This window comes from Macrotis lagotis, chromosome 6 (genome assembly GCF_037893015.1).
Source record: "Macrotis lagotis isolate mMagLag1 chromosome 6, bilby.v1.9.chrom.fasta, whole genome shotgun sequence".
Lineage (NCBI taxonomy): Eukaryota > Metazoa > Chordata > Mammalia > Peramelemorphia > Peramelidae > Macrotis > Macrotis lagotis.
Window position 1 is genome coordinate 220543004 of NC_133663.1, and position 22703 is coordinate 220565706.

General features: G+C 36.2%; 2 pseudogenes; both read left to right on the forward strand.

The window, feature by feature from the left end:
* Positions 1-8861: 8861 nt before the first annotated feature.
* On the forward strand, positions 8862-13635 carry LOC141492031 (diphthamide biosynthesis protein 3-like; annotated as a pseudogene).
* Positions 13636-14814: 1179 nt separating this feature from the next.
* LOC141492032 (rRNA-processing protein FCF1 homolog) lies at positions 14815-15560 on the forward strand (annotated as a pseudogene).
* The last annotated feature ends 7143 nt before the right edge of the window (positions 15561-22703 follow it).

Consider the following 22703-nt stretch of genomic DNA (forward strand, 5'->3'; position numbering starts at 1 on the left):
ATATATATATATATATATATATATATATATACACATATATATGATTCTGTGTTCTTGGGCAGATCTTTTGATCTCCCAATGCTTACACAGTTCTCTACAACTAAAAGTTGCATAGTGTGCATTGAAAAAGAAAATTTTCTCACTGGAAGTTTCTCATTTAATAAAGCCTAACAGTTTCCCTATTTTCCTTCCCCTCTTTCCATAAATGAATCTTCATGTATTATATGCATATACATGGGAATATATGGGAACAAATGATGTGAGTAGATATATCTTAGTTTTTGAAATTCCATCACTTTGAGGAACTCCTTGTTTGAGAACTTCTACTCAGCACCCTTCTCCCAATCCCTTAGCAATTTCTCTAAAATGAGACCAGACAGAATCAGGACTTGAACCCTGGTCTCTTTTTCTTCAAGACTGGCCAAGTCATCACTAAATCTTGCTTTTTCTCAGTTAAGTAAAACTTTTGAACTTTGTAAACTTGGTGTTTATAAGTGAAAGTATTTTTAATATGCACATATATTTAAAGCATACTAATATATATATATATATATTTTAAAAATTCCTTTGAGGTTATTAAATTTGCCTCCTATTTGTATTTTTGTCTCAAGTTTTGGGTTTTTGTTCTTCAGATTTATGAATCATGTCCAAATTTTGATGATCCCATTTGAGGTTTTCTTGGGGAAAATCTGGAGTGATTGGACATTTCCTTCTCCATCTCATTTTACAGACAGTGAAATGGAGCCAAATAAGGTTAAATGACCTGTCCAGGGACACATAACTAATAAATGACTAAGGCTAGATTTGAACTCAAATCTTCCTCAATCCAGGCCTCATGCTCTATCCACTGTGCTAGCTGGCATTTTCATAAAGTCCTAACCCTATTCCATATGTCCCAGTAGAAAGGAAGACTCATCTCAGTGAGATTTTGCTAGTTTCGTCCTATATATATTTTTATCCCTACTTTACAGAATTGTAATTCCCTACAAACAATAGATGCTCAATAAATGTTTATCATTGATGATTAGCTTGATAAATTCCATCCTTAAATGGTAAACAGTAAGTCAATTTATATTTCCCAAAAGACTTCTTAGAAAGTTTTTACAAGTCAGTCATAGTGATATGTACCTGCCTGGCAGAAGAGGTGAGAGGTTCTCTTGATATCACAAGTAACAAGGGCCTAAGCTAATTAGGGCAACTCCTTTGAGGAGGAGCCCCCTAGGTAGCCTAAGAAAGGGCAATGCAACCCAGCCTGCAAATGGAGTGGGTCAAAACTTCTGTGTCAATCTGTATTAGCATTGAGCCAATGAGTATGCCCTGTACTGGGTGAGATAAGTTGAACCAGTTTAAAAAGAAAAAACATTTAAAAGGGAACATACTCACATACTCTTCCCCCTCCACCACCACCACCACAACAAAAACAAGCAAAGAAAAAGAGGCAGTGTAATACAGGGGCCTGGTTTCAAATCTTGATTCGGACACCAATTCCATGAAAAGAAAAAAATCACTTGGCTTCCCTGAGCCTCAGTTTCCTAACCTGAAAAATGTGGTTAATTGCTGTAGCATATATCTTTCCAACAATGGTGTAAAGGTTCAAATATATTATTTTCAAAGAAGATAATTATAATTTTAATAATTGATACTGAATTCTGACAGATATTATACATCAATACAGAGTACAAATCATCATATTAAAATGTGAATTCAATGATCTTAATGATCAATTTAATTAAAGGTTACACTGTATCTAACTTGGGCTTCTCTGGGCATGTCCAATTCTCCCAACTGGGAGATGCCCTTTAGAAACCTTTTGAACATGCCTAGTTCATCTAACATGGAGTATTGCAACATCCCCCCTTCATGTGGGTAGTGATAGCCTCTTTTTTTTGACTATCTAATCTTTAAACCTGAAAAGACTAGCTATTTGTCCTCTTTCTGCTTATATTTTCTCTTATCTTCTATAGTCAGAGGGTGAAGATCATCATTCACTTATAGCATGAGCACCATGAACTTAAAAGGGGAAGAGAAAAAGGATTGTCCTTTCCCCTCGCACTCTAATATTACCTAAACTCTAAGAAATGAATCTTGGAATGTTAGTTTTTATTCTGTGTTATGTCTTACCTCAATTTCAGTTGATAGTTTATAATTATTTATACAAGACCTAGAAATCCAAACCATTCTGAGACTGAAGCCAGAACTGCAAGCTAGATGGTGTAGCTAGCACCTTAGCACTGAAGACTTAAGAAGTCAGAATGTCTGCTGCCATTTTGAACTTGGAATTGGGATGATGCTTTCTATAGGAATTAAGTTAAAATGAGAAACCAATACCCTTTCATCTGGCCCCAAATTTTGGTTTTACTGGAGGGGAAATTATTATGCCTCCTACATTATGGAAGAATATTTATGTTTGTGATTAAACCTTGAAGAAAATATTTTTGGTGAAAAAACTAATGTGAGTGTTAGTGGTTGGAATAGAGATGTAGGGCACCTACCTCTCTGTAACTAGTGGGGGGAGGGAAACACTATCAATGGGGACAAGAGTCATTTAAGGAGGGCCTGGACATAATTCAAACTGCCTTAAGGGTACAAGAGAAGCCTGGAAGAATGGAGAAATCCAACCTTCCTGATCTTCAGGCATGGAGGTCAGAGTAGAGTGTGTTTGTTTTTGTGTGTGTTTGTGTGTGTGTGTGTGTGTGTGTGTGTGTGTGTGTGTGTGTGTGTATGTTGAAACCTATATGTTGGAGGGTGCATGACCCAAAGTCCGGTCACAGAGATCATTTCAAGTTGGACTCCAAGTCAAGCTCAAGCTTTCTAACCAAATTTGGTATAGCTTAAGTAGCACCCCGCTCCCATAAATACAGACAACATGAAAGGCCCACACCACATCAGAGTTTGGATAACACTTCATTTTACCAAACACAAATATAATATAACTTCCCTATTCTATACTTATGGGGCAGGTGTTGACCTTCTACTAACAAGCTTGCTAAAGTAATGTTAACTGGCAAAGTATAGACCAACTGTGGTATTGGTATATACAGTGAGTTTTGAGGGAAAACACACTCTTTATATCTATTTTCCGAACTGGAGAGCAGGTCACAGCATATAGCAATTACTTTGAGGTTTTGTGTTTCACAAAAGGTGGATTCCAATTTCATTCCCACAACTCTTAGGAATGCAATAAGTTGTGGTCACAGTCTAGGAAGGCACAATTTAGCATTTCTCACCAATCAGGTTTTTAGCAAGTTATTTAGTGGGTACAGAAACATTATGTTGCTTGCAACTTTTTATTAAAGCAGTTCAAGAATAAAATGAACTGGGATTCTGGCGGAAATACATCCAACAACATGATCTTTTGAGGAGAAGATGAAGTAATTTTCTGTTTTCATGAATGACTCTGCAAGGAATGTCATTGCTTTCCATTTCCATTGCCTTTAATATCTAGCATTACTCTTCAGTTCCAGAAAGTATAAACTTTTTTAACCTAAAATGTAAAGCTTTATCATGCATTCTAAGACAATTTCTCATGTGATCTATATTCTATTGACTACATTAAGCTAAGAATTTGAACAACAAATAATACAAATAATTTTGAATATGTACCACAAAAGTACTTAAATTATAATTACAAATGCATTGATTCGCTTCTTCATCTGAGAATTCTTTTTTGTTGCTGTTTTGTGCAAGGCAATGGTTTTAAGCAACTTGTCCATGGTTACACAGCTAGGTAATTATTAAGTATCTGAGGTCGGATTTGAACTCAGGTCCTCCCGACTCCAGGATTGATGCTTTATTTACTACATCACCTAGCTGCCCCTCATCTGAGAATTCTTGCCTCAAGGATAAGTTTATGATAGAAGGGTAAGAGTATGAGTCAAAATTCTGGAGTTAGCGCTAGAAGACCCAGGTTCAAAAATTAAGCTTCTGTCACATAAACATACCATTATTCTGACCAAATAATCTAAGCTTTCTCAATCTCAATTTCCTTACCTATAAAATTAAAGGGCTCGTGCAGATGGTCTGTATGTCCCTTCCAATCTAAATCTATGAATCAGTTGAGAGCTGCTAAATTTCTTCAAATGCTAGGAATGATACAGGTGAGTCATAGCTAATAATGCTATTTGATTGTTTTACTTGTTAAGACTTGTGATTTCTTAAAATAAATGTATGAAAATCAAATAGAAATGAGGGCCATTTTTATGTATCCTTATACCTGAAAGTTACCACCATATATTAATACTATCAGTCTGTATTCTATTTTTATTTATTTTGTTAAATAATTCCTAATTGGGGCAGCTAGGTGGCACAGTGGATAGAGCACTGGCCTTGCAGTCAGGAGTACCTGAGTTCAAATCCGACCTCAGACACTTAATAATTACCTAGCTGTGTGGCCTTGGGCAAGCCACTTAACCCCATTGCCTTGCAAAAAAAAAAACAAACTAATAAAGAAATAAGTAATTGCTAATTACTTTTAAATCTGATAATGACTTCATTGAAGAATGTTGATAGTAATTTGGGAAAGGCTCCAAGAGTAGCAAAGTTTAACCTAAAATTTTAATATTGTGTTTTCCTTGCTGCCCTAAAAGGAGGTTTGAAATTTCAAAGATTCTCGATTCCAGTGCTGTTCCTGTAGAGTGATGGGAATTCACTAGGAAGCTTGAGCAGTACTTTTCTTACATATCACCTGCAGTATTAAAAGAAAAATGATCACAGACAAACAAGAAAAATGATCTTCCCATGAGAGATTAAGTAAAATAGAGAAAATTAGGGTGTTTGATGGTTCTTGGTTCATCACTAAGTGATTATAAGGTTATGAAAGTTTCTGCTAACAGCTGTGTGGAGGAGTATGGGAGCACACTTTTCCCCTACCTCTTTTGATGATTAAGGCTTTTTTTCCCTGTCCCTTCCATGCCAGAAAGCTATCTATATCCTATGAGAAGTAAATTTTTTAAAAAACTCACTAAAATCTTCAGCAAGAATAAAGTGCTTCCTATACTACTGAAAGAAAACATTCAGAAGGAAAACAAAGAAGAAAATCACCTTGAAAAAAATCTGACAATATAATGTAATGCAACATTCCACATTAGTGGACCTACTCCCTCTTAGTGTGCAAATTTTATAATTTCACCCTGCTCTACAGTTATCTCATCACTAGCCACTTTGCAGATATCATTCTAGCTAACCTTTCCCTCTCCTCACCCTCTTTTGTATATAATTGTATAAATGCTATCATCTCTACTAGGAAAGAAATGTCAATCCCCTCTGATTCCATTAATCATCTTTATAACTTTTCAAATTATAATACTTTTCTGTGGATACCACTCAAATGGGTTAATTGCCTCTATTAAAATATAAGCTCCTTGAGGGCAGATCCTATATTCACTTTTATATTTCAACTGCTAGTTCTTAGCACAGGGGCAGGAACATATTAAGGGCTTAAGGTGTAAGTTTTCCAGTAAAATTTTCAATGTAAAAGTTGGTGGTTTTATAATGCATATTTTAATTCAGGATGAATTTACTGATGAAGCAATAAGTAATAACTTGATCAACCTGCTTGAGTTGATTGAAAAGCCTTTCATTAAAATCTTTATCAGTTGAAGAAATTTTTTAAAGGTCTGCTCTAATGTAAGACATAGCCAATGATTATTCCTCTCTCTGTGGATCAGTTTCCAGAAAAGTTGTGAGTGTATGAGTGTGTGTGTGTGTGTCTGCCTGTCTCTCTGTGTCTGTGCCTTGGGGAGGTGGGTAAATTTAATAAACTTCTCTAATTTTTTGCTCAGTAACATGATAGCTATGAGAAGATCTGTTAAACAAGAATTATCGTTTTCATGAGAGTCCTGAAGAGGTACTCTGTTATGAAAATCTGTTAAATATATAAGCAGCAAACTCTCTCATCTCATATAACCACTATAGCTGACATTGTGGCTTTTTACAAAGGGCGTAATTCTTGGGAATGGCAGAATGCATGATGGGCTGTCAACTTTTCACTTGGGACAGTTTCACGGTCTATCAGAAGATACGCTTCTAGTTACTTGGGATGTAGAGCTAGCCAAAAATAAATTATGGTGACATGTCCCTTAATTTCAATTTGATGGATGGCTCAAGGATTAGAATAAAATAGAATCATACAAGGCAAACTTTGTTTATATAGGTAGAATAACAGACCTAAGTTGTTTCCTCCATGTAATATACCATTTACATGCACAGTCATAATAAACATTCCTTTGGCAGTTTATCCGAAATGTCAGGAGGGTTCATTAAACTCCATGTTGGTAAATTGATTGGTTTTATCCTTTGTACATATTTATGGAATATTTTGTAAAAAAAGAAAAAAAGTGATATTTAAGTAGCTAATCCCCCCCCCCCCCCCAAATACTGGCCTTCTCAATCAGACAGTGCAGGCCACTTCAAGGAAATATACTTTGACTATACTTTTGTTTCATATTAGACAAGGACAGCTATTTTTAGAGTGATGACAGCATTAGGACAGACATTTCTTTCTTTTCTGAGTGAACATACTGTCTGTGACATGAAAGGGAAACTGTGGGATGGTGACTAACACCAGTGGGAAGAGAGGAAAAGCCTAAAACACCCAAAATAGGTGTTTATGTTTAAGGCATTTACTAAATTGTTGCTTTTGCCTTAACTCCCCTTCTCTTTTCCATCACACACCCTAGAAGTGCCTTAAGTTGACTTTATGGAACATTTGCCACTAGAAAGATTATTTTACATCCTGTAGAATTATCTTTTAGAGTCCCTGGGTTAATGGGACTTTGAGTCCTATTTTAATATTAAAATGCAATACTGCCTAAAACCTCAGTTGTAAATTTTCTTCAGCAAGAATAAAGTGCTTCCTATACTACTGAAAGAAAACATTCAGAAGGAAAACAAAGAAGAAAAAGCCTCAAAGGAAATAGAAGGGAAACTAAAATATGAGTCTTATGGTTTAAAGCTTTGAGAAGTTGTTGCTAAAGGAGAGATGTGTGGTTCTTCCATTAGGACTCTGAAGAGGAATCGATTTCTAATACTCTGAGGAAAATTATGAGAAGTTATATATTTGGTATAAAGCTTATAGGAAAAACTACATATGCACAGATGACAACAAGATTCAGAAAATCATTTACAGCTTTTTAAAGAGGTAATTTCTAGTAGTAGGGAGATAATCTTTTGAGGAGCACAGACGTGTTCATGATAATGGAACAGTTTTTACACAGGAATGTTTATGTAAAAATACATAATCAAAAATATAAAAATTTATTCTCTCAATATGTGGAAAGCAGAATCTTTTTGCTTATACTACATTCCCTGATGAGGGAAAGGCATTAAATTCATTGCTTAGCCCAGTTCCTAGAGAGCATAATCCCAGTCCCAAATCCCAAACACCCTTCAAATTTTAATCCCAGGGACCCTGGGTTTCAGGGTTTCAATACCTGACTAGTTTGCTTCATACACTGGCTGCCATCCTGGCTACAAGATCATTATGGGTGGAACTCTGTCCAGTAGGGATCACTTCTGGCATTTAAAACTTTGGGAAAAGGAATCTATTTGTATAAAAATAATCATGGCAGGTTTTTTTTTAGATTTTTCAAGGCAATGTGGTTAAGTGGCTTGCCCAAGGCCACATGGCTAAGTAATTATTAAGTGTCCAAGGCCGGATTTGAACTCAGGTACTCCTGACTCCAAGGCCAGTGCTCTATCCACTGTGCCACCTAGCCACCGCCATGGCAGTTCTTTTTTAGAGGCAAAGAATTGGAAACAGAGGGGATGCCCAACAATTAGGGAATCCCTAAACAATTCATATCATGATTCTTTAGACAAATTCTTGGACCAGTAAAAGATGGACCAGAGCAAAAACATTTGCCAAGAATGGTTTCATTAATCATGAATGAAGGTTGGAATTTGGAAGATGATAAGATACCATTTTAGTTCTGACTATAAACAATGCTAACTAATAATCTGGCAGCATTATTCCCATGACCACTGGACAGCTTCAGAGAAACTAGTTTTGGATTTGGGGGAGTATGGAGTATACTGATGATACATGGAAACACAGGTTTGGACATATTACATTATCACCATTTTGTCACCAGAAAATCATACATTGTAACCTTGCCCAGATTGCTGTAGTGCCATGATGCCTCACTGATATAAGAAGGACCCACATAATAAGGCCTTCCACAGGATCCATATCATCACCAGAAGTCCGGTGTCTTATTAAATCAGGCCATGGGTGACAGCAGTTCTGGAAAAAGCAATGAAAAGTATAGCTCTGTACAATGTTCTCCTCACTATAATCAACATAATGTGCATGTCATGCATTCTTTCATTTGATGTCATGGTCTTCTTTGATTATGAAGGACATCAATCATCAACCATCATGATTGCATTGGAATGCTATTGTTCTATAAAAAATGATGAACCAGTAGATTTCAGAAAAAAACTAGAAAGACTTACATGAACTGATGCTGAGTGAAGAACATTGTACACAGTAATAATAATTAACTGTAAAGCCTTCAGTCTTCTCAGCATGAAATGTTCGAAGACAATTCCAAAGGATTCATGATGAAAAAATATTCTCCAACTCCAGAGAAGGAGCAGATGAAGTCTGAAAGGAGATAGAAAAATACTGTTTTTCATTTAATTTTTGTGTCTTTTTTGTCTTTATAATATAACTAATATAAACTATTTTATGTGAATATATATGTGTGTGTGTGTGTGTGTGTGTGTGTGTGTGTATAACCTTTATCAAATTGCAGACCTCATGGAGGAAGGAGGAGATGGGAGGGGGAAGAGAATTTGGAACTTAAACATTTTTAAAGAATGTTAAGGGGCTGCGGGAGAGGGTGGGGGGCTGCGGGAGAGGGTGGTCCGGCCGCCGGCCTGAGCGGGCTGGTGGCGGCGCCCACGATGTCGGTGTTTCACGACGAGGTGCAGATCGAAGACTTCGAGTACGAGGAGGAGACGGAGACGTATTGCTACCCCTGCCCCTGTGGGGACAACTTCGTCATCACTAGGGAAGAGCTGCGGAGCGGGGAGGAGGTGGCGGCCTGCCCCAGCTGCTCGCTGCTGCTCCGGGTGATCTACGACCGCGATCAATTTATGTGTGGGGAAACAGCAAAGAACTTCGACCAGCAAAGAACTAGTTAAATGCAGAAGAAAGCCTTGAAAACCTAATTTATCCCAGATAACCAAAGGACGTGCCCAGGTGAATATTATATGTGAACCTGAAAACTTCTGAATTACAAGAGGGTGTTTGTTTTTTCCTTCTTGCTTGCTTGCAGTGTGTGGCCAAGCACAGCTTCTTTACGTCAATTGCCAGTTGAAAATAAGGAACCAAATTGACAGGGGAGAAACCGACATTTTTTAAATCGTTGAACTTGTCTTAATTTCAGTCAAAATTTTTCATTTTCCAGAATTCAAAGGAAGAATTTCAGACTAGCGTATGACCTTATAGTCTAATCATTTCTTTGATATTTGTTCTTTCAAAAGGATCATCTTCCTGCAGAATCAGTAGTAGTGACTGATGCTCATTTAATTGTCTTCAACAGTAGAAACCTTGTCGGTAGCTGAATCTCATAGCACTCCTAGCTAGGTGTGGGTATTGTCTTCTTTTCTTTTGTCATATCCTCATTTCATTAAGTAGAAGCAATGGATATGAAGAGGAAAATCAGTGACCTCTATCCTCAGAAAATTAAAGTCTTCTGTGTCTTAGATACTAGAAACAAAACCCAGTGTGAAATTGCTAGAGACCTGGGAGTTCTCATGTTCTGCTTCCTCAAAACTAAGAGGAGCATAAAAAGGCAGGCATTAGGGCTGGATGATAAGAACAAAGTTGTAACCAAAGGGAAAAAAATGAAAGGCGCTAATCCTGTTGAGTCAAGTAGTGAACCAGTGGATTATTCCAAACCAGAGCCAGTGGTGTCCCTCTGTCTGATCATTTTCTAAAAGTCAAAGCCAGTATCATTTCCCCAAAGAAGGTGGCTTTGTGTATTTTGGTACCATGACAACATTGTGTCCACTGCATGTAAAAAAGGTGAAGCATCTCCATTAACCTTACCCATTGCTGAAGACCATCTTTCAAATGTAAATCAGGCCCATCATCTCACTAGTGAGGGCACAATCCGGGCAGGCACCTTTTAGGTGATAGACTACCAAGCCAGATCCTAGTAGTCCTAAAAGAGGAAACTCACTATGGAGAGAGGAAAAAAAAGACATATGGACAGTCTTTGCAGGAGTGATGATAGTAGTGAAAAATTAGAGCAATTTGTGGGGAAATTGGAGAATCCGCAGCTCATGAAAGGCGTGAATCATCTTCCCTGTGAATACTAAGTTAGCAAACATGCATTGATGACTAAAAAGTTATTTTGGTATTGACTTCTGCAATTATAAAAAAGGGGCTTGCCAAAGTAGATATTTTCATTCTGTTAGATGTGCTGTGGCTGCCCATATTTGAATTAAAACATGTGTACGTTCCTTTTCTGTCCTACGAGGTTTGCGTGAAGTCAGTAGGGACGGTGAACTAAAAGTTGAGTATCTGAAGCCTTTGATTACACAGAATGTAACTGTTTTAGAAATGGCATATGATGGCAGTGAGGAGACCCCTTGCTGCACAGGACACAGTCTCATACAAAAGCCAAGCCTGCCTTGAACACCGGTGATGGTCTGGACAAAACAAAAGGAGCGTCCACACTGACTTGGACTAGAATGAACTACAAAGATAAATGGATTGTACAGATGTTATTGATGTTTATGTAAATGTTGGCTACCTCTGCTGTTACTCTATCAGCATCAGGCATCTCTAATGTGAAATTTGTAGCAAAGATAAATGAAGAAGAGAAAGAAGCTACTTGAGCCCTTGAATCCTGCAAGAAGAGAAACTGGGAACGAAATTTGTGATAAATTATGTTGTCATGAAGGGACCCTGTCCAGAACATTGGGCAGGACCATTGAGTTTGTCTGAGGGTCTGAACCATGGGGGGAAAAGGAAAAAGTCACAAGTTCAGGGTTGTGTTTCTGATCTGTAACCAGTTTTCAGTTGTCAAATAATGAGAAATGCTTCCCTACTCATTTTTATTTTGGACTCCCTTACAGTAGCTTTGCTGTTTATTGCATTTGCAGCTCTGCTCCCTGGTGCTGGCCTGCCAAGATCCCTCTCTGCAAGCAGTGGCATGAGGGCTCTTAGTGTGACCTAGAGTAATTCTTAAGTGAGGAGTGCTCAGAGGAGGTGGATAGAAGCTGGCTGGGGCCTGAGGAGGCAAGGGACAGGGTGAGGCAGCTGCAGTCAGGCAGTTTGGGGTCCAGACTGGCATGGTGATGTGGCAGCTCCAAAGATGGTTTTTCAACTTTCCCTTTTTTTGTGCAGGAAAAAATGACCCATCTCCAGCATAAGTTAAGGAAGCTTCCTCCTCCTTCCCATGATTCATGGGATAGTTGGGGGAGATGTTGTCTTTTGCTTCTGCTTCTTTCCTATGAAATCTTTGAGTACTTTAATTGGTCAAGAGGGATGAGGATCATGGGAATTCAATGGTTTCCCCTTAATAAAGGGGATATGGTAGATGTTAATCATGATTCTAGATGCTTTGGGACCAATTGGGCTGCAAAGTTATAATTGGAGAGACTTTGTGACTGGTTTTAGAGATAAAAAACAAAAATGAGAGAGAAGCAATGATAAAGGTCCATACAGAAGAGTCGAAAGTACAGGCTTGTGTCTTTCCTGGAGGACCTGCCTCTGGTCAGTTGCTAGTACTACTTTGGACAGTGAGGAGCAAAGACCCTCCAATGGGGATGTACTTTTTGCTTTTTCCCTTAGGTTTACACAAGGGAAATTTGTGCAACTATATGTTCTGTAGGGGAGGGTAAAAGTGATTCCCAAAACACAAAGATCCTATTGGGGGTGGGAGGGTGGCTATAGCTATATGTAAATGTGTGTATGCATATATATTCTGTGGCAGGTAAAATCAATTCATCTACATTCTCCAGAGGAAGTGTGGCCCAATTCTTAAACATCTTTATAGATATCATAATAAATGTCATAAAAACCAAAAACTAAATACTGTGAAATAAATCCCAGCAGGCATGGTTTAATGGGCCCAACAACATAGTCTGAAGAGTCTGGTGGACATAGCAGAGGTTGCATGGCATCCAGTGTTTGAAGTTTGGAGAGGCTCAATGTTGTCATTTCTAAGTGACTTTTTGGGTTCCACCATGGTTTGAGAGTGTCACAACATCACAGTAAAAGTTCAGTGACTAAAAATGTTGGAATTTATTTCACAGGGATTATAGTAATAATAATAACTCGCATTGTATAATAATTGTTTGCAAAGGATTTTCCTCACCACTTTCTTAATAGTGTCACTGATGTGTTTTATTATTCTGTACCTGTGTCAGGATGAGTATCTTTGTAAAGATAAATGTAAGTAGACTTAGAAATTTTAAATCTCCAAAACAAGTTCAGAGTATGGGCCCTCTCTGCCCATTTATATGCTCTATCCAAGGAAATGGGGAACTTGAGGTCTTGGGATTGTGATTTCTAAACGGATTTGTGGAGGCAGTGTGGTACAGTACACCATCCAACTAAGACGTGGATTTTAGTTGTAGCTTTGTTACTGATTAGCAGTGTGACAGATGGGTTAAACTTCCTTCCAGTTTGTAACATGATTCTGTGACTACAAATTTAGAATGAATGATAATTAATTTGCTGACCTGAAACAAATTTAACTCAAATATTCATATTCTCTTTCATGGCAAATTCAGCTTATTTTTTGAAAGTAGTTTGGTTGAGAAATTAAATTTTTAAAAAAATCCTTAACTTTTTTAATATATTTAATTGAAAATGCTAGATGAACATGATGACACTTGTCCCAGTGCCCATGTAGGTATACCCTAGACACATGAGCATCAGTGTCAGACTGAGGAGCATATTCTGTAAGGAGACTTACTCATTAGTCTAATTTCTTTGGCCACCTTATAAACTCCTGGGTTTTTGTTATCCTCCTGTCCTCCATTCCCCTGCTCAGAAGAGTAGTCTGTCTTCTCTAGTCTTCAGCAAACATTGCTTTTTGCCACTGAGCTTAGTGTGCTGTATTGTTTGTTAAAAATTAGATTGGATTGGTAGTCTCAGTAATAGCTGACATTTATGTAGACCTTAAAGGTATACCAAAAAACTCTTGACATTGATTGTGTGGCTCTGGGCATTGCCCAAGTCAACTCTAGTTTATAAAGCAGTGGCAAATCTTTACTGGGAGAGAGTTTGGACTTGAGTTTTGTTTTGCTACTTGAATTTCAATCGTGACTATTAAATGGGATCTAATTAATTTTTAGAATGTTCTTTTGAATGGAATCAAAGTGCTTAATGTGCCTCTTATGTATCATTTTTCTTTTTAGAGTTGAACCTTTTCATCAATACTCAAGAAAATCAGAGTGAATTTAAAATGTTATGTAGTGTGAGACCTACTGATGACTTATCTTCATTGGATAGCCTCCATTAGGTCATTGCTATATCAGGCCCCCCAATATGTATGGTGACATGATACCAATGCTTTTCTCACTATGACTTAACCTGTAAAGCAGTTGTTGTGGCTGTCTTAACTCCCAGCATTATACCAGGACAGTGTTGTTCGATAAAAGTGAGTGTGTCTAAATGCAAAAAAAAAAGAATGTTAAAAATTGTTTTTATATATAACTGAGGAAAAAATAAAATATTGTTCAAAAAACAAGTTCACATTAAAGGTCTAGGTAAGAGTTGCCAAAAAACAGCCCAATAGATTGAGGGTGCACTGAAAGGAAAAGAGTGCACCATAATGAGACTATGGCTTACTCTCACCATTTTTAAAGATTCACGGCACAAAGACCAATCAAAGGACACAACCCTCATTCTTATAGCAGGAGATGCAGGCCTCCATGTTATCCAAGCAGGACATGTCCTACAGAGCCCTCATGCAATAGTTTGTATACAGGATATGAAAATGAGTTTCTATTCAATTCAACAAAAACCAAAACTTTAGAAGATGGTAAGGACTAGAAAAAAAATAAACAAACAAAATAAGCAAACAAGCAAGTCCATTACCTAAGACTACTAAAAGTCAGGGGATCAATGTCCATTTTAGATGATTTTCCTAATACTGAGTCAATAATTAACAGCATTTATTAAGTACCTAATACACATCAGATTGAGCCATAGGAATAAAAATTCAAGAAAAGAAAATGAAGTTGAAGACTTAGTCACTGAAATCCTTTCATTGCATTTCTTTTCTCCTTCTTCCTTCTTCCTCATCTTCTCCCTTTCTTTCTTTTTAGCATTTTATAAAACATAAAGACAATACAAAAAGTAAATTGTAAAGACTGTGACTTTTAAAAATAGCAGAAATGTTATGTGAAATGTGAATAAGTTTTGGTCCTGGGAAAATTTCATTCCAGCATTTTTTAACTATCTTTATATCTGATTTTAAAATTGACTATTTATTCAAAATGTTATAAAAGATATATAATTCTAAGTTTCTGCTGAAAAAACCAATTACTTAATCTGTAAAATGAAGATTTATACTATATTATCCCTCAAATACTTTTATCTCTATAATTTTATATAATCCTTCTATAATACTAATGATCATAGAAAATCTTGTTTTTAGCCGTGGGTCCACAGACTTCAAAAATTAAATGGGAAAATATAGATACATCCAAATTTCACCATAACTTTTATTTATACATTAATAATCCTCTACTTTTTAAGTATAAGTATTACTTTGAAAAGGGATTGCCTCCCTTCAGGACTCGGGCCTCCCTTCAGGACTCGGAGCATGAAGGCCCCCCAGTTACATGGGGAAACAAAAGAAAGTGAGGAAATATGTGACCATGAAGCGAATGCTTATTTTATGAGAGGAGAGACTGTGAGTGATCTGAGTTGGTCAGGATTCTAAGGCGGACTAGAGGAGAAAAGAAAAAGATCGGTTAAAACCAAAAAAGAAAGAGAAGAAAGATCCCAGTGATCTCAAAGAAAGAGAAGTTCCCCAGCACCCATCCTGTTTATTTTTTCAATATAACACACAAGTGGTACCCCCTTACTACATTTTAGTTGATACCAACTTTATCAACTTCTCCATCAAAGCCAAGTTGGACTTAGTGCAATCAATGATGGATTGTCTGTATGCCAAATATATTCCCTGCATAACTGTGTGATGGCTGAAATTGAAAAACTGGGGCAGAAATACCGAATAGCTCTGAGGATTGCTAAGGACCCAAGATTTGAACGTCACACAAAGGAACATATGCAGATGATTGCTTAGTCCAGAGGGTCACTCAGCACAAGTGTTACATAGTGGCTACAGTAGATTGTGATGTTAAGCGAAGAATCCGGAAGATCCCTGGAGTTCCCATCATGTATATTTCTAACCATAGGTATAACATCGAGAGAATGCCAGTTGATTACGGAGCTCCTCGATTGTAACATCAAGAGACTGAACTTCTGTGATGCCAGCCTACGAAATACCCATACTATTAAAGAAACAACATTCTAGTCCCTCTCTTGTCATACTATGTAAAAGGGGGTTACAGACTCTTATTTTTGATCCCATTCCAAAATGATTTTTTTATCTTAATGAAAAATTCATTTAATTTATACAGAATTTAATTTTGTTCAGATGTTTTTGTAGAATGAGTTTTTTTGGGTTTTTTTGTTGGGTTTTTTTTTTTTTTTTTTAGTTTTTGCAAGGCAATGGGATTAAGTGGCTTACCCAAAGGCTAGGTGATTATTGGGTGTCTGAGGCTGGAATTGAACTCAGGGCTAGTGCTCTATCCACTGCATCACCTAGCCACCCCCTGAGTTATTCTTAATTGTCTTATTCTTCTTCACTGCTTTAAGCTGGTACTTCTTCCATGTGATTTCTTCCCTTCCCTCTATGAAGTTACTATGTATCATATTTTGTATTGGGAATTAACATATAAATGAGAAAAAGTATTGAAGCTGTCACTAGATAAAAGAAATTTTTCTTTGAAGAATGTGGTACCAAATATCTTAGTATATATATTTCAAACATCTAAGTAATAATTTCTAATTTGTATTAGAAGGATGAGTGGCAGCTGGGTGGCGCATCAACTCTGGAGTCAGGAGGACCTGAGTTCGGATTTGGCCTCAGACACTTTAATATTTGCTTAGCTATGTGACCTCGGACAAGTCATTTGGCCCCAGTGCCTTGCAAAATCTGAAGAAGAAGAAAAATGTATGAAGAAATACTTCCTTGATAATTATGCATATTGATGTCAGCATTCCGGGAAAATGTCTTAACTTTCTCCTCTAAGGGACCTTTTGAAAAGTATTATTCATACCTTTTCTTACATTGCCTTCCTTTCTTAATAATTACTCCTCCACTCAGATGAGTCAAAAAAAGAGAGAAAAGGGGCGACTGGGTGGAGTAGTGGATGGGGTGCCAAGCGCTGGAGTCAGGGGTACCTGATTTTAGGTCAGACCTCAGACACTTGGTGATTGCCTAACTGTGTGGCCTTGGGCAAGCCACTTAACCCCATATCCCTGCTAAAACCTTAAAAAATGAGAGAAAGAAAAAAAAGTTCAGCTAAACTAACATATCTACAAATTCAAACACCTTGTGAGCTCCCATAATATACTATATCCAAAGAAAGAAGGGAAGTACATTCCTATAGTTTGGTAGGATTGGGGTAAGGGAGCAGAGTTGGTACAGAGCTTCAGTCTCCCAAATTCGTTTGGGAAGTATAATCAGTGAGATGTCTTGATTCAAGGATGAAAATACATTTTTAATTCACTTTGAAGTAAAGGTTGATCATTTTGTTCTTTCCCATTTCAACTACCTTATTTTTTTTTCATTCCCCCAAATTAGGTATTCTTATGTACTGAGCCCTATGCCTGGGTAGTGGGAAAAAATAGAAGTGTTAAATAAAGTGAGTTCATGCCTTTAAGATCAGCAAAGGTTATTTGTCATACATGACTTTTTTCCTAAAGTTTAGAAATCAAAGAGAAGAGACAGAAATGGAAACATAGTTAATGGGTGACAAAAAGGGTTTTATAATAGTGGGGTTTAAAAATGTATTTGGAGGCAAATGAGAATAAGTTAATAGTGAGATTGAAGGCATGAAAGTGGGGCAGTTAAGGGGCTTGATTGTTCCATGTTAGACTATGTGATCAAAGAGGGTTAAATTTAATAGGTTCAAGATTTTGTTTGCATGGAATGCAAAGAAAATAGGGTCCCATGATCTAAAAATTTCTTTAGCAAAGTCAGAGTCCATTGAGGGGGGGGGGGGACTAGAAAGCTCCCAAGAGTGACATCTCAAAAGCACAAATGAGAAACAGTCACAGTGAGAAGAAAAAGAGAGTTGTCTGAGGATGCTTGTGTAAGTGAACCCTTTAGATTTTTTTTTTTAGTTTTTGCAAGACAATGGGGTTGGGTGACTTGCCTGAGGTCAGGCAGCTGGGTAATTGTTAAGTGTCCCAGACCACATTTGAACTCAGGTCCACCTGACTCCAGGGCTGGTGCTCTGTCCACTGCACTACCTAGTTGCCTTGTACTCTTAGATTTTTAAAAACTCTGTCTAAGATATGGAAGTGAAAACAAAATGAATACAAAAATGATAGTGCAAGAATAACAGGATCAGGAGCAATAAAACACAGAATGAGTGCTGACTGGCCTGAAATACAAAAGACAAGTTTAAAAAGGCTTATTCCAATTTTTTAAAGCTATATTGAGCAAAAGGAGAATCAAAGATGGGAAGTACCCCAAACTGAGGTTGATGGAATGAGGTAAATGGCAAACTGGTAAGAGTATGATTCAGTTCTTATTTTGTATCTTTCCTCTCCACCAAGGATAATTATAAAGTGTTACAAAAATATTTATAGCAGCCCCGTTTGTGGTGGCAAAGAATTGGAAATCCAGTAAATGTCCTTCAGTTGGGGAATGGCTTAGCAAACTGTGGTATATGTATGTCATGGAACACTATTGTTCTATTGGAAACCAGGAGGGATGGGATTTCAGGGAAACCTGGAGGGATTTGCATGAATTGATGCTGAGTGAGATGAGCAGAACCAGAAAAACACTGTACACCCTAACAGCAAAATGGGAGTGATGTTCAACCTTGAAGGACTTGCTCATTCCATCAACGCAACAATTGGGAACAATTTTTGGCTGTCTGCAAAGGAGAGTACCATCTATACCCAGATAAGGAGCTGTGGAGTTTGAACAAAGTACAAGGACTATTCCCTTTAATTCGGAAAAAAACCCAGATGTCTTATTGTCTGATCTGGTTACCTCTGAGAATTCTGTTCTCTTTAAGGATATGATTTCTCTCTCATCACACCCAATTTGGATCAAGGTACAACATGAAATCAAAGTAAAGACTGACGGAGTGCTATCTGTGGGGTGGGGGTGGGGGGAGGGAAGCAAGATTGGGGGAAAATTGTAAAACTCAAATAATATCTTTAATAAAAATTAAAAAAATATATTTCACTAGACTGGCAGTAGAGTCCATTGTTTTCTCTCTCTGTCTCTCTCTGTCTCTCTCTCTCTCTCTCTCTCTCTCTCTCTCTCTCTCTCTCTCTCTCTCTCACACACACACACACATACACACGCAAATTTCCTCAAAAATTTTGCTTATTAATTTAATATAATACTTTGCTAGTCATACAACTTAGATCTAAAGTCTGCTATAATGAAGGATTCTAACTGCAAATAACGATAATTCTTCCTTCTCTTTCAAGTATGAGAGATAATTGTGCAGATCGATTTCCAATCCCTTCTTGGTATATACCAGGGCATCTGCATGGCACATTCCTCATCAATTAGGCAATAAAGCATAAGAAGAAAATAAAAGCATCAATAATAGTTATTGCTTAGTCTCCTTTTCCAGCCTAAGTGAGGTGGCAGCAACAAAGCTTTGCAGTATAAAGTCAAAAATCATGAAAACCAGTTTAGTCAGAATCTTTCTGATCAAAGTTCTGTAGTTAAACCACTTAAAATTTATTATTTTTGAAAGAAAGTTAATTCTATTTAAATGACAATTCCTGGCCCATTATAGATGTAAATATCCACCAAAATGACTTCTACATTATAGCATAATCCTAACAATGATCCTCTAAATAAAAGACATACAATTATTTCTCAAAAGATGTTGGAAGGGGCAGCTAGGTGGAGCAGTATATAGAGCACAGGCCCTAGAGTAAGAAGGACCTGAGTTCAAATGTGAGCTCAGACATATAATACTTATCTACCCATGTGACCTTGGGCAAGTCACTTAACCCCATTACCTTGCAAAAAGAAAAAAGATGATGGGAATAAATACCTCTCTCAGGCCCAGTTGATCCTAAGTCAAAGGTACACAACCTATAGAGTTAAATCCTTACAAAACTGCATTCAAATTTTTCCCCCAAATATAGTTTGAATTGCTTTTTAAAGTGGTCTTTCCTCTATACAAATTGAAAAGGAAAATTAGGAAAAGCAGGCCAGGATAGTGATGGAGGATCACACATTCCATTCTATTCCGATATTCTTTCAGCCTTGCCTATTTAGTTTCCGTGATTTTCATAGTAGGAAAGACCCTTGGGTAGCATCTAGTCCAAATCCTTCTTTTGGCAGATTGATTGTAGTTCTTTTACTCAAGAAAACAATAGGAAAGTTATTATTCTTCTTAGCATGAAAGCTGCCATCCTATCCTTAATTTTGTAACAAACATTATAGAGCTAAGAATCCATATCAAATATATTTGATAGTCCAAGGTATATATATATATTATATGGCACAAATTATGTGTGTTTAATATATGACATATGTATATTTATGCACATATATATAATACATATAAGAATGAATGTTTATATATATAACCACATGTACACTTTGTATGTAAGTATGTAAGCATATTTATCCCAACCTATCAAATACATATTATATGAATTATATATTCACCTGCTAGAAAAAGGAACAATTTGAATTAAATACCAAATTAGAAATGTGAAAATTAAAGGAGAAATTAATAAAATTGAAAGAAAACCATTAAATTAATAAAGAAAACTGTGTCATTTTATGAAAAAAGTTTTAAAAAAGTAAGAAGAAAATCAAATTACTAGTATCAAAAATGAAAACAGTGAACTCACCACCAATGAGGAAGAAATCAAAGTGGTAATTCAGAGCTATTTTGTCTAACTGTATACCAATAAATTTGACAATCTAAGTGAAATAGGTGAATAATTACACAATTATATGCTACCCAGATTAACAGATGAGGAAACAAAATTCTTAAATAACCCCATTTCAGAAAAAGAAATTGAAGAAACCATCAATAAACTCCCTAAGTAAAAGTTTCCAGGGACAGATGGATTTACATGTGAATTCTACCAAACATTTAAGAAATAATTAATTTTTAAAAATTGGAGGAGTTCTGCCAAATTGCTTTCATGACACCAACATGTTACCTAAACCAGGAAGAACCAAAACAGAGAAAGAAAATTATAGACCAATCTCCCTAATGAATACTGATGCAAAAATTTTAAATAAAATTTTAGCAAAGAGATTTCAACAACTTATTACTAGCATAATATACCATGATCAGGTAGAATTTATACCATATAGGCAGGGCTGGTTCAATATTTGGAAAACATTCAACATAATTTACTATATCAATAACAAAACTAGCAGAAATTATATAATTCTCTCAAAAGATACTAAAAAAACTCTGACAAAATACAAAACCCATTCCTATTAAACCACTTCAAAGTAAAAGAATAAATGCAATTTACCTTAAAATAATAAATAGTATCTGCTAACCATCAACAAACATTATATGTAATGGGGATAAACTTGGAGGATTTCCTCTAAGATCAGGAGTGAAAAATATACCTATTATCACCACTATTATTCAATATAGCATTAGAAATATTAGCTTTAACAATAAGAGAAAAAGAAATTGATGGAATTTGAATTGGCAATGAGGAAATAAAACGTTCGTTCATTCTTTGTAGATGATATGGTGGTATGCTTAGAAAACCCTAGAAAATCAACTAAAAAATTATTTGAAACAATTACCAACTTCAGCAAAGTAGCAGGAAAATAAACCCATATAAATCATTAGAATCTCTATATATGAACTACAAAGCCCAAGGACAAGAGATAGAAAGAGAAATTTCATTTAAAGTAACTGCAGACAACATAAAATACTTGGGAACCTACAACTCAAGAGAAACTCAGAAACTATATGAAGCCACTTGCAAATTGCTTTTCACACAAATAAAGTCATCTAAATAAATGGAAAACCACCAATTGCTCATGGTTAGGCTAAGTTAATATAATAAAAAATGACAATTCTGCCCAATTTTAGTTACTTATACAGTGCCATGCCAATCATAGTACCAAAAACCCACTTTACAGAGCTAGAAAAAAATAGTAACAAAAATTCATCTGGAGCAGCAAAAGGTCAAGGAAATTGATGGGGGGAAAATATTGCAAAGGGAGATAGCCTCATTGTACTAGATTTAAAATTATATTATAAAGTGACAGTCATCAGAACTTTCTGGTACTGGTAAACAAATAGAGTAATGGGGTGGCTAGGTGGTGCAATGGATAGAGCACTGGCCTAGCAGTCAGGAGTACCTGGGTTCAAATCTGGTTGCAGACACTTAATAATTACTTAGCTGTATGGCCTTGGGCAAGCCACTTAAACCATTTGCCTTGCAAAAACTTAAAAAAAAAACCAAATAGAGTAATGAATGGATCAGAGGAGTAAAGTAAGTACAAGAAGCCTAGCAGTAAATTACTATAATAATCCACTGTTTGACAAACCCAAAGACATTAGTTTATAGGATAAGAACTCACTTTTCAACAAAAAAAAATATGCTGGGAAAACTGAAAAATCATATGACAAGAAGTAACCATAGACTCACATCTAAGGTCAAAACGGTTACATGGATTTAGAAATAAAGAACAATACCAATTAAGAGAGCAAAAAATAATCTATCTATTGCATGTATTGATAGGGGAGAAATTTATGATCAAATAAGAAATCAAGGACATTATAAATTGCAGGATTGATGATTTTGACTACATTAAGTTAAAAAAGATTTTGTATTAATAAATAAAATGCATACAGCTAAGATGAGAAGGAAAACAAAAAGCTAGGAAATAATTTTCAAAGCTAATGCTTTTGATAAAATACTCATTGCTAAAAAATATAGAGAGAACTGAATCAAATTTCTAAAATTATAAGTTATTCCCCAATTGATAAATGGTCAAAAGATGTGAACAGGCAGTTTTCAGAAGAAGAATTTAAAGTTTTATGTATATTCATATGAAAAAAATTCTCCAAATCATTATTAGAAAAATGCAAATTAAAACAAATATGAGATACCACCTAATACTTATCAAATTGCCTTAGATGACAAAGAGGGGAAATGATCAATGTTGGACTGTTGTAGAAAACTGAGACATTATTGCACTGAAAGCGGAGTTGTGAATTGATACAGTCATTCTGAAGAGCAATCTGGAAATATCCCAAAGAGCAATGAAACTGATCATACCCTTTGACCCAGTAGTACTGATACTAAGTACTTATCCCCCCAAATCATAAAAAATGTGAAACGTCTCACACGTTCAAAAATATTTATTACAGCTTTTTTCCACAATTGATATTTTCTTTTCTTTTTTCCAATAGCAAATTATGAAAATTTTTCAACACTCATCTACTTACATATGCAT